The following is an 11279-nucleotide window of genomic DNA, read 5'->3' on the forward strand; positions in this document are numbered from 1 at the left end:
ATGAAGTGATGGGACCGCATGCCATGATCTTAGGTTTTTGAATGTTTATTGAAAAATCTAGCTTTTTCACTTTCAACAAGAGGCTCTTTAGATCTTCATCGTTTTCTGCCATAATGGTGGCATCATCATCATATATGAGGTTATTGATATTTCTCCCAGCAATCTTGATTCCAGATTGTGGTTCACCCAGCCTGTCATTTCTCATGATGTACTCTGCATAGAGGTTAAATAAGCAGGGTGACAATATACAGCCTTGACGTATGCCTTTCCCAATCTGGAATTAGTCCATGTTCCATGTCCAGTTCTGACTGTTGCTTCTTGACCTGCATACAGATTTCTCAGGAGGAAAGTAAGGTGGTCTGGTATCCCCATTTCTTGAAGAATTTTCCACAGTTTGTTGTGATCCACACAAAGACTTTTGCATAGTCAATAAAGCAGAAGTAGATGTTTTTCTGGAACTCTTTTGCTTTTTCCATGATCCAACAGATGTTGGCAATTTGATCTCTGGTTCCTCTGGCTTTTCTAAATCCAGCTTGAGTATCTGGAAGTTCTCAGTTCATGTACTGTTGAAGTCTGGCTTGGAGAATTTTGAGCATTACTTTCTAGCGTGTGAGATGAGTGCAATTGTGCGGTAGTTTGAAGAGATTTTGGCGTTGCCCTTTTGGGATTGGAATGAAAACTGACCTTTTCCAGTCCTGTGGCCACTGCTGAGTTTTCCAAATCTGCTGGCATATTGAGTGCAGCACTTTCACAGCATCATCTTTTAGGATTTGAAATAGCTCAACTGAAATTCCATCACCTCCACTAGCTTTGTTTGTAGTGATGCTTCCTAAGGCCTATTTGACTTTGCATTCCAGGATGTCTGGCTCTAGATGTGATCACACCGTCATGGTTACCTGGGTCATCAAGATCTTTTTGTACAGTTCTGTGTACTCTTGGCACCTCTTCTTAGTATCTTCTGCTTCTGTTAGGTCCATATGGTTTCTGTCCTTAAATGCACCCATCTTTGCGTGAAATCTTCCCTTGTGAAAGTTACTCAGTCACTTCCAACTCTTTGTGATCCCATGGACTATACAGTCCATGGGATTCTCTAGGCCAGAATACTGGAGTGGATAGCCTTTCCCTTCTCCAGGGGATTTCCCAACCCAGGAATCAAACCCACGTCTCTGGCATTGCAGGCAGATTCTTTATCAGCTGACCACAAGGGAAGCACAAGAGTACTGGAGTGGGTAGCCTATCCCTTCTCTAGCAGATCTTCCTGACACAGGAATTGAACTGGGGTCTCCTGCATTGCAGGTGGATTCTTTACCAACTGAGCTATCAGGGAAGCCCTGTATCTTCCCTTTGTAGCTCTAATTTTCTTGAAGAGATCTCTAGTCTTTTCCATTCTACTGTTTTCCTCTATTCCTTTGCCCTAATCACTGAGGAAGGCTTTCTTATCTCTCCTTGCTATTCTTTGGAACTCTGCATTCAGATGGGTATATTTTTCCTTTTGTCTTTTGCCTTTAACTTCTCTTCTTTTCTCAGCTATTTGTAAGATCTCCTCAGACAACCATTTTGCTTTTTTGCATTTCTTTTTCTTGGAGATGGTCTTTATCATGCCTCCTGTACAATGTCACAAACTTCTGTCCATAGTTCTTCAGGCCCTTTGTCTATCAGATCTTGAGTCAGAAATACGTATATAATCTTAGAAATCATTTAGGCAAGTGTTGTAGTCTATGTGCCCGTGGAAGTAGTAAAATCAACTTTTTGCAGTGTGTCTTGAGAAACAATCAAAATTATGCATTTTGATTACAGTCATAAAATATGCATGACAATTATAAATATAAGAAATTATAACAGTGTATGAGATAGCTGGTTGTTAATTTTTTTCTTCTTTTGGTCAGAATTTAAATCAATTTAGAGATACCATTGGAAACTCTCTTTGTAATTATGTGTGACTTTAATTAAAACAAAAATAAACTGGAAAATGACCACTTAATAGATTGAATTTTTTTCATAAATAGCAATTTTAAACATCAGTGTTTTGGGGAAATAATAATAATTTTAAAATACCCTGAGGGTATTCATATATGCCCTAAAATAAATATCATTTTAAACCACCACGATGTGATGGGAACCAAAAATTTACTACAAATACCAGCAAGTAAGCCTAACTGCATCACAAATGAATTAACATATCCCATACTGAAAAAAGTGGAGAAGTCAAGAACTTATATAAGGAACTGTGGGAAATACTGTAAGGTGAAGACAAAATAAGGGCTTCCCTGGTGGCTCAGATGGTAAAGACTCTGTCTGCAATGCAGGAGACTGGGATTCGATTCCTGGGTCAGGAAAGTCCCCTGGAGAAGGGAATGGTTACCCACTCTAGTACTCTTACCTGGAGAATCCCATGGACAGAGGAGCCTGGTGGGCTACAGTCCATGAGGTTGCAAAGATTTGGACACAACTGAACAACTGACACACACAAAGACAAAATAAACTCTGGTTAGGAAAATTGTTTTTTGTAGGGGTATGATTTAGCAATTCTGAAACTATTTTATGTGTATACTGAAACTGACAAATATGAAAATAGTGTTGATAAAATGAGAGCCAGGTCTCACATTTCTCATTTTCAAAGAAAGAATTTATAAATAAGGAAAGAAGGAAGGCTAGAATGAACTATGCAGTGTTGGATTTGAATTTGAGGTATCTGTATAAACTGGTTTTTGATAGATTAATAAATAGAACAATAGACATGAAGTATGTTCACCCATGCAGGGGTTAGTACACAAACACATTTTCTTATTCTGTCTGTTAGTATGGCCTAGAAGCCATGATATCCTGATCACAATTAGATCACCTAGGACCCAGAAGAATCTGAAACTTCTTCTGGTTCCAAAAAGTAAAGAGTTTTACAAAGAGAGAAAAAAAAAAAAGGAAACACAGAGCCACCCCGGGGAGCCCTGAAAGACAGAACTGGAATAAGTTTTTCAAAAGAATAAAATAATAATAGTATTGGAGTATAACTCCTAGACTAAAATACATTTTCATGGATCCTTACTAACATAAATAAATAATCAGATTAGCAAGTGGTGGAAACATGACAAGCCTTTCCTATAGTAGAATTCTAAGGAAAACATAGAAAAAAAAAAAGGGAAATAAAGGACTATTGTTAGGCAGTAACTTCAGTCATAATTGTTACAGACAAAAATCCACCGATGAATACTAAAATTAGAGAAATTTGGGGAAAAGGTTTGAGGAGGAAAAGATTTGCATAACCTCAAGTGTGTCTCCCAAGGTATTTATCAACTGCAAAGGGACAAATGACAACTTTACAGTGGAGAAACCCAGCAGACACCATCTTAACCAAGTGATCCAGGTAAATGTCAGTAGGAATAAGAAGTAGAGACATCACGAGTCCCTTGATGCGAAGTACCAAGAAGGGTACATCATTATGTATGTGTTATTTTTGACAGTAATGTACAATAACCATGAGAAAACATCAGATGATCCCCATATTAAGGGCATTCTATAACACTGTTGATGAATATTCTTCAAAAGTGTCATAAGCATACAAGACCAGAAAAGCTAAGGAACTGCCATAGATTGTATGACAAATATAAATAACAACTAAATATAATGTGAGAGCTTGTATAGAATGCTAGAAAACAAAAATGACATTAGTGGAAAATTGGTGAAATTCAAATAAGCTCTGTAGTTTAGTTAATACTATTGCATCAACATTAATTTCTTGTTCTTCACTATTTTACTATAGTTGCATAAAATAACATTAGAAGAAGCTGCATGAGAGACACAGGAAAACTCTTGTACTATTCCTGAAGTTATGTAAATCTAGTTTTTAATGTATTCAAATAAAATTTTAAAAGGGGCTTTGTAGGGACCCATGTGTACAACCTCCTCATTTTACACATTAGAAGCTCCAAAATATTAAAGGATTTATCCACAATACAAAGTTTGGGGAAAAGCTAAGATGAGCTTTAAGGATATTGTCAAATTTTCTGAGAACTTCTTTCCTCTGGTTCAACGTATGAAAATTGAATTTTAATTCTTAGCAATTGGTAATTACTGGTCAGCTTGTCTAAATTACAGCTTCCCAGTTTCAATTCTCTTGGTGTTTATGCAATATGAAGATGAATGCCAAAATCGTTTTCACTATCTCTTTTCATACTGACAACCTACAGTACATTGAGTAAATAAACCAGTGACAAAAATACTTTATCTCAAGCAGGCTTGTCTGTCTAGATTGAAGAATGAATAAAGCTACCAGACTTTATCAAGTTAAGAAAAAAACTCAGAATTTATAAATAAGGTATACTTAGCAATAATTATCAACATTAAATGACTCTTCAACTTTTGAAATGTGAATATCAAGCCACTTTCACTTAGAAACACGTTAGATTCATAAAATAGTAACTTACACATGCTAGGAATAGATCTCTTACAAAAAGAAATATGTTTATATTTGCACTTTTCTTTGATTTCAAGAGGTCAGCTAAGCCCTAATGCACTTTCATTTATCTTTAGGAAAGAGGCAGGAACTGTTTACCTTATAAAGCTTTCTTAATTCCATATTCATTAACTGTCCAGTTTAGCACTCACTCAATGAATCAACATTATCTTTGGGCCTGATATTAGTTTTCTAAAATTTTTTATTGAAAAGTTTTATTCTTTATCAGTAAGTAAGTAAGTATTACTCATTCAGTTGTGTCTTAACTCTTTGCGACCCCATGGGCTGTAAGCCGCTAGGCTCATGGTATCCTGCATGGAGGAATAGTGGAATGGCTACCCATTCCCTTCTCCAGGGGATTATATTTGCCTTCAAAGTAGCAATTAGCAACAACAACAAAAATACATCAAAAATGTTAAAGGTAGTAGCAATAAAAAAGTGATCAGTGTCTTCCCTAGTGGCTCAGTGGTGAAAAATCCACCTGCAAATGCAGGAGATGAGGGTTCAATTCCTGATCCAGGAAGATCTCACATCCTGTGGAGCAACCGAGCCCAGATGCCACAACTATTGAACCTGTGCTCTAGAGCCTGGGAGCTGCAACTACTGAGACCATGTGCTATAACTACTGAACCCTATACATCTAGAGCCCTTGCTCTGCAACAAGAGAAGCCACAGTGAGAAGCCTGCACACGGCAACTAGAGAAAAGCCTGCTCAGCAACACAGCCAAAAAAAATTAATTAATTATTTGAAAACAAAGTTATCTGGTCCCACTTGGATTCTTATTATTTATAGATACAAATTGCTGGACATCTGTTACCAAGCTGAAAATCTCAGAAGGTTGATTAGCACCAGAACTAGTCTTGAGAATTACATACATGGTATGAATTGAGGTAGTCTGGACAGAGCTATCTGTTCCCACATGGTTCCACTGCTGAGCCTCCCACTAGCTGAGACTCCAGCATGAGAGCTTCAGAGATAATACATATCAGTGTTAAGAAAAAGAAAAGCTTGATCTGGCAGCTTTGGATTCTGGGTTGTAGAGTTTTCACCAATAATGATTGTTGTTGCTTTAAACAAATCTTTGTTTTATATTGGAGTATTTAGTTGATTATTTTTTGTTACTTTGGACATGGAACTTTATATCTTTTATTCTCCATTTCCCTTCTGAAAAGGCTTCTTTCAGTTTTATCATTCTACTCCTAGTACTCTAGATGATGACGCTAAAATTCACAGAGTCTTTGTTCCTGGAACTTGCATTACTCTGTCGTGGGATTACCTTCCATCTTCCCTGCCGTGGATAAAATTCGTATGCCAAATTTGAAACTGATTTTAAATATTTGTATAGCTTTTTAAATGCTGTGAACAAGGAATGAGATTTTGCGACAAAACTCTCTTACCAAAAAACATACCTTTTTTCAGAGATAATACATCCTCCACTTTATGTGCTTTACAGTTTATAAAACATTTAATACATATCACTGAAGGTTCTTATAGCCCCAGTAGATATTAAGATGATTTTATGGTAGCTGAATTTGAAGACTAGTGAATGGATGCCTAAAATCGTCCATTAGTGAGAGGTGCAGCTCATCCAACTACTGTGCTTCCCATTATACCACACTGTCTTAGGACATACCAGTTAGTGTTAGTTATTTCAAAAATAGGAACTTCTGAAATCACATATTAGCTCTTAGATTTTTTTTTTCATATCTGTGTTTAATAGTAAGGGAAATGAATATGACTTGATATTTTATTTTGATTGAACACAGGCAAATGGTGCTTCCTTTGAGTACTTCTCTTATCTCCTCCCTGTATTCATATGGAATTAGCAATGGTAGGTTGGGAAATTCTTTTATAAAAATACCTTTCTTGACTTTGAGGTATAGAAAGAGAATGGCTACGAATGAATACACTTGAAAGTGAGCAGTGCATTTTGTGAGACTTGAAATTCATCAAACTTAAGGTGCCTTACTTCTGAGTCTGTTCATGAAAGCACCTGAGAAGGCTGAAAGAGTTTTCTATATGATCAAAATTGAATCTGAAGAAAAGCTGTCTAAAATTCTCATTGCCACATTTCTAAAGTTAGAAAAAAGTTTAAAATGTGATTGTATAGAGTCTCATCCTGAAATCCTAGAAAATGACAATTCTTAGGTGGTTTAGGGAGGGGGTATGGGAGAAAGATGGGTGTAGGGAACAAAGAAAATCTAAGTAAAACTTCATAGAGATCAGAAAATATTATTTTAGGTAAGAGAATAAATAAATCTTTACTCAAGGACTCAGCTTAATAAAGCTGATTAATCAAATTTAAAACCTTTGGTTTTGGAATCACAACCGCAAAGATATGGGATAAATCCTAGCTCACGGTTCTGAGCAGCTTCTTAATAATTTTCAGCATCAGTTTCATCTACACAGTGGGAATTTGAGTTTATTAGAAATGATGTTTTGAAAATTAGGGGGAAAGTATGTAAAGGTACTAAAACATTGCTCTGGCAAGTCTTTTATTTTTAAGTGCAAAAAAAAATCACTTAAGTTCTTACTAATGAAACTAGATTATCTGTATAGAATATAGATTTTTTGGTTGAAGAAAGGAGTATTGGGATTTATTTTCACCATATATGATTTAGCTAAGTTTGAAATTTATACCATGAATATATATTGCCTCATCAAAAGAGTGATTTTTAAAATTATGCAAACATTATAGACTAAATCTCATGTTGAGATCTTGGGAATCTATAAAGTAATCAATGGAAATCAGTATTTCTATGGTCCCCTTATAGAAGTACTATAAAGGAATAAATGGCCTCCTAGCTATACCTTTTGTTCCTCACTTACATCCCAGCTGGAAGCCTCCCATCAATTTAGTACAAATATGTACATGAAAGCATTTTGTAAAATTCTTATATTTTTATTTTAAATTATCCTTAATCACTCTGAAAGGCATATACTTTTGATATTCCATTTTATAGACAGGTATACATACTGGACTTCATAGATATTAATTCATTCAAAATCACATGGTAAGTAAAAGGGAAGGGATTCAAACTTTGAAAACTTTAAAAATTTTACTATGCTTTAAAAATAGAGCATTTTTTTTTAGAACAGAAAGTATGGAGATTTCCCATATTCCTTGTCCCCGTGCATGCATGGCTTCCCCATTATCAACACCCCTCACCACCATGGTATACCTGTTATAACTGATGTACCCACAGTGATATATCATAATTACCTGAAGTTCCCAGGTGGCAGGTTAAAAACCCGCCTGCCAATGCAGGAAACATAAGAGATGAGGGTTCGATCACTGGGTCAGGAATATCCCGTGGAGGAGGGCATGGCAACTCACTCCAGTATTCTTGCCTGGAGAATCCCATGGACAGAGAAGCCTGGTGGGGTACAGTCCGTAGGTCCCATAGACCCCATAGGTCCCGTAGGTCCCAAAGGGTTGGACATGACTGAAGTGACAGCATGCATGCGTGTACCTGAAGTTTAAAGCTTACGTTAAAATTTATTCTTGGTGTTGTACATTCTATGAGTTTTGGCAAATGTATCTATATAATGAAATGTATACATAATTATGGTATCATACAGGGAATCTGCACGGCCCTAAAGCCCTGCTTTACCTATTCACATATCCTTTCCCCTTAAGCCCTGGCAACCACTGAAAATATCTATAATTTTGTCTTTTTCTGAATATCATCTAATTAGAATCATACAGTATGTAAAATTTTTGGATTAGCTTCTTTCACTTAGTATTATGCATTTAAGTTACCTCCGTGTCTTTGAACTTGATAGCTATTTCTTTTTAGTGATAAATAATATTTCATTGTCTGGATGCACCATCGTTTATTTATCCATTCTCCTACTGATGGGCATCATGGTCACTTCCAAATTTTGGCACTTGTGAATAAAGCTGCAGTAAATATCCATATGCAGGTTTTTGTGTGGGTATACATTTTCGACTCTTTCAGGTAAATACCAAAGAGTGAATTTGCTGGCTTCTATGATAAGAGTATGTTTAATTTTGTTAAATGCCACCAAACTATCTTCCAAAATGGCTATCATTTTTCATTTCCACTAGAAATGAATGAAAATTCTTGATGCTCCATACTTCACCAGCATCTGGTGTTTTCAGTTCTGGATTTCACCCATTTTTCTAGGTGTGTAGTGGTGTTTCATCGCTGTTTTCATTTCCATTTCTCTAATGATATATAATATGAAGCATCTTTTCGTATGTTTGTTTGCGATTTGTAACTTTTAAATCTTTTGACCACAAATCTGTGTATTAAAAACAAACAAAAGATGTGTGCCACTGGATGTGAGGAATTAGCTCCCAAAATTGGAAGTGAGGGTCCAGGGGGCTAAGAAATGTGTAGAGGGCAGGCTGAAGTGGATGCTGGAGAACTTGGATCTCAGCCAATGGGCAGTTTTCCAGTTACTGAACTTTCAGCAGGTGAACTTTTTGAAAGTCATGATATTCTTTGAAAATGTTTTTCTTATGTGAAAAATTAACTTTTGCCTAGTCATCCTCTTGAATTATTAGAGACACCTAATCTTACATTTTAATCTTGCATCTTATATCTGCTCAGAAATGATAAGGGGAAGTAGGTAGGGTATATAACACAAAATGGACCAGGTGTTAATAACTGTCAATGATGAGTAATGGTGAAGGATTTTATTATATTCTTCTATTTCTATATATGGTTAAAGTTTTCTACAATAAATAATTTAAAATAAATACACAAAGGAACATGTTATAAGACATATAAAGCTTTTGAGATAAGACACAGCTTGTTCCTTTAGGAGAAGGAAATGGCAACCCACTCCAGTATTCTTGCCTGGAGAATCCCAGGGACAGAGGAGTCTGGTGGGCTGCTGTCTATGGGGTCGCACAGAGTTGGACACGACTGAAGCAACTTAGCAGCAGCAGCAGCAGTGTTCCTTTAATTGGTGGGTCATTTGCTAAGTGTTTTGAATCATTTAAAATCATACAAAAATATAATATTTGAAGCTTCATGCTTTTAGTGTATATTGTATCGACAGAGGTATTTTCTGATTCCCTGGTGGCTCAGTGGTAAAGAATCCCCCTGTACCCTGAACCCAACAGTATTCTCCAAATTCATATATTGAAGCTCTAATTCCCAGGATGACTTTATTTGGAGATAGGGCCTTTAAGAAGGTCATTAAGATTAAATGTGGCCATAAAGGCCCTAACCCAATGACTGATGTCATTACAACAATAGGAAGAGACCCCAGAGATTTACACAAAGGCCTTGTGAGGACACAAAGAGAAGGCCTGTATCTGTGAGCGAAGGACAGAGACCTTAGGAGAAACTAACCCTGCCAGCATCATGATTTCAGACTTCCAACCTTCAGAATGTGGGAAAATAAACGTCTATTGTTTAGGTCAATCAGTTGGTGGTTTGTTGTTGTTGTTGTTGTTGTTTTAATGGCAGCCCCAGCTGACTAGTATACCAAAATAAAATGTTCAATGGAAATAAAATGCATTTATCCACATTAAGAAACACTCAGGGTCTATTTGCTCTAGTAAAATTACAAATGAAGTTCAAGGCAATGCAGCATGTTCAGCATCTTCCATTTTTTTCCAGCTTCAAATCTTTCACTGATTAAGTTAAGTGGTAATGCAGAAGCTATTAAGGTATTTTTAATGATCCATCATAAAATGATGTAATAAAAGAACCCCTCTTGATGGTGGATTATAAATGTGGCTTACTATAATAAAGTTGTGTTATTAATTAAAGTAGAAGCACTGCATCTTGTTTATAGTTGCCTTTTTACTATAATTTAACCTGTACAACATTAAAAGTACTGATACGTGAGAATTTTTGCCAAAAAAGTAAATTCTGCTCCTCTGAAAACACCTCTGCAAATACAACATACACTAAAGGCGTGAAACCTCAAATATTACATTCTCGTCTGATTTTAAATGATTCAAAACACTTAGCAAATGACCCAACACCCAACAATTAAAGGAACACAGTTGTATCTTCTCATCTAAAAAACCTTACTTATATATTTAATATCATGTCACTTTGCATATTTATTTTAAATTATTTATCGTAGAAAACTTTAACCACATATAGAAATAGAAGAATATAATAAAATCCTTTAGCATTATCTATCATCAACAGTTATCGACACCTGGCCCATCTTGTGTTATGTACCCTACTTACTTCCCTTTATCATTCCTGCACAAGTGTAAGAGGTATTATTTCATCTGTAAATATTTCAGTGTGCTTCTCTGAAAGTCAATAACCTTCTTTTTAAAGATACGTGTGATGTCATTATTATTTGAAAAACTTAATAAATCCTTAATATCAGAAAAGATCCATTGTTTAAATTTTTCCAACTTTCTCACAAATGCCACAATTATTTTTATATTTAAAAAACCAGGAACAAGGTCAGTTATAAACATTGCATTTAGTTAATACGTCTCTTTAGTATAAAAGATTTTGTAGCAGAGCAAGTGGCTTTTTGCCCACTCACAATGGAAAGACCAAATGCTGAGGCAATAGTCTCTTCCAGAATGTAAAGGCTTCATTGCAGTGTGGTCAAATAAAAGAGACAGGAAGCAAAGCTCAGATGTGTCTCCTGGATAGGCAGTTGAGTGGGGTATTTTATCTGGGAAGCAGGGAGCAAGAGGGGTAGGGGACCCGGGAATGAATGGTAGAAAGCAAATTTTTAGTTTCAGGAGTTCACTATACAAATGTGACTGTTCTTCATACCTTGTCATGTGTTACATTTGCAAAATGGGCAGGATTCATTATGAAACTTGTGGTAGGTTTTCATCTTTGAGGTGTAAAGCTCACTATGTCA

The 11279-nt window shown here is 36.0% G+C and overlaps 1 pseudogene; it reads left to right on the forward strand.

The window, feature by feature from the left end:
- The first annotated feature begins 8810 nt into the window (after positions 1-8810).
- On the forward strand, positions 8811-10181 carry LOC145545615 (proteasome maturation protein-like; annotated as a pseudogene).
- Positions 10182-11279: the final 1098 nt, after the last annotated feature.

Source organism: Giraffa tippelskirchi, chromosome 4, assembly GCF_054371585.1.
Source record: "Giraffa tippelskirchi isolate mGirTip1 chromosome 4, T2T-mGirTip1v1.2.pri, whole genome shotgun sequence".
NCBI lineage: Eukaryota > Metazoa > Chordata > Mammalia > Artiodactyla > Giraffidae > Giraffa > Giraffa tippelskirchi.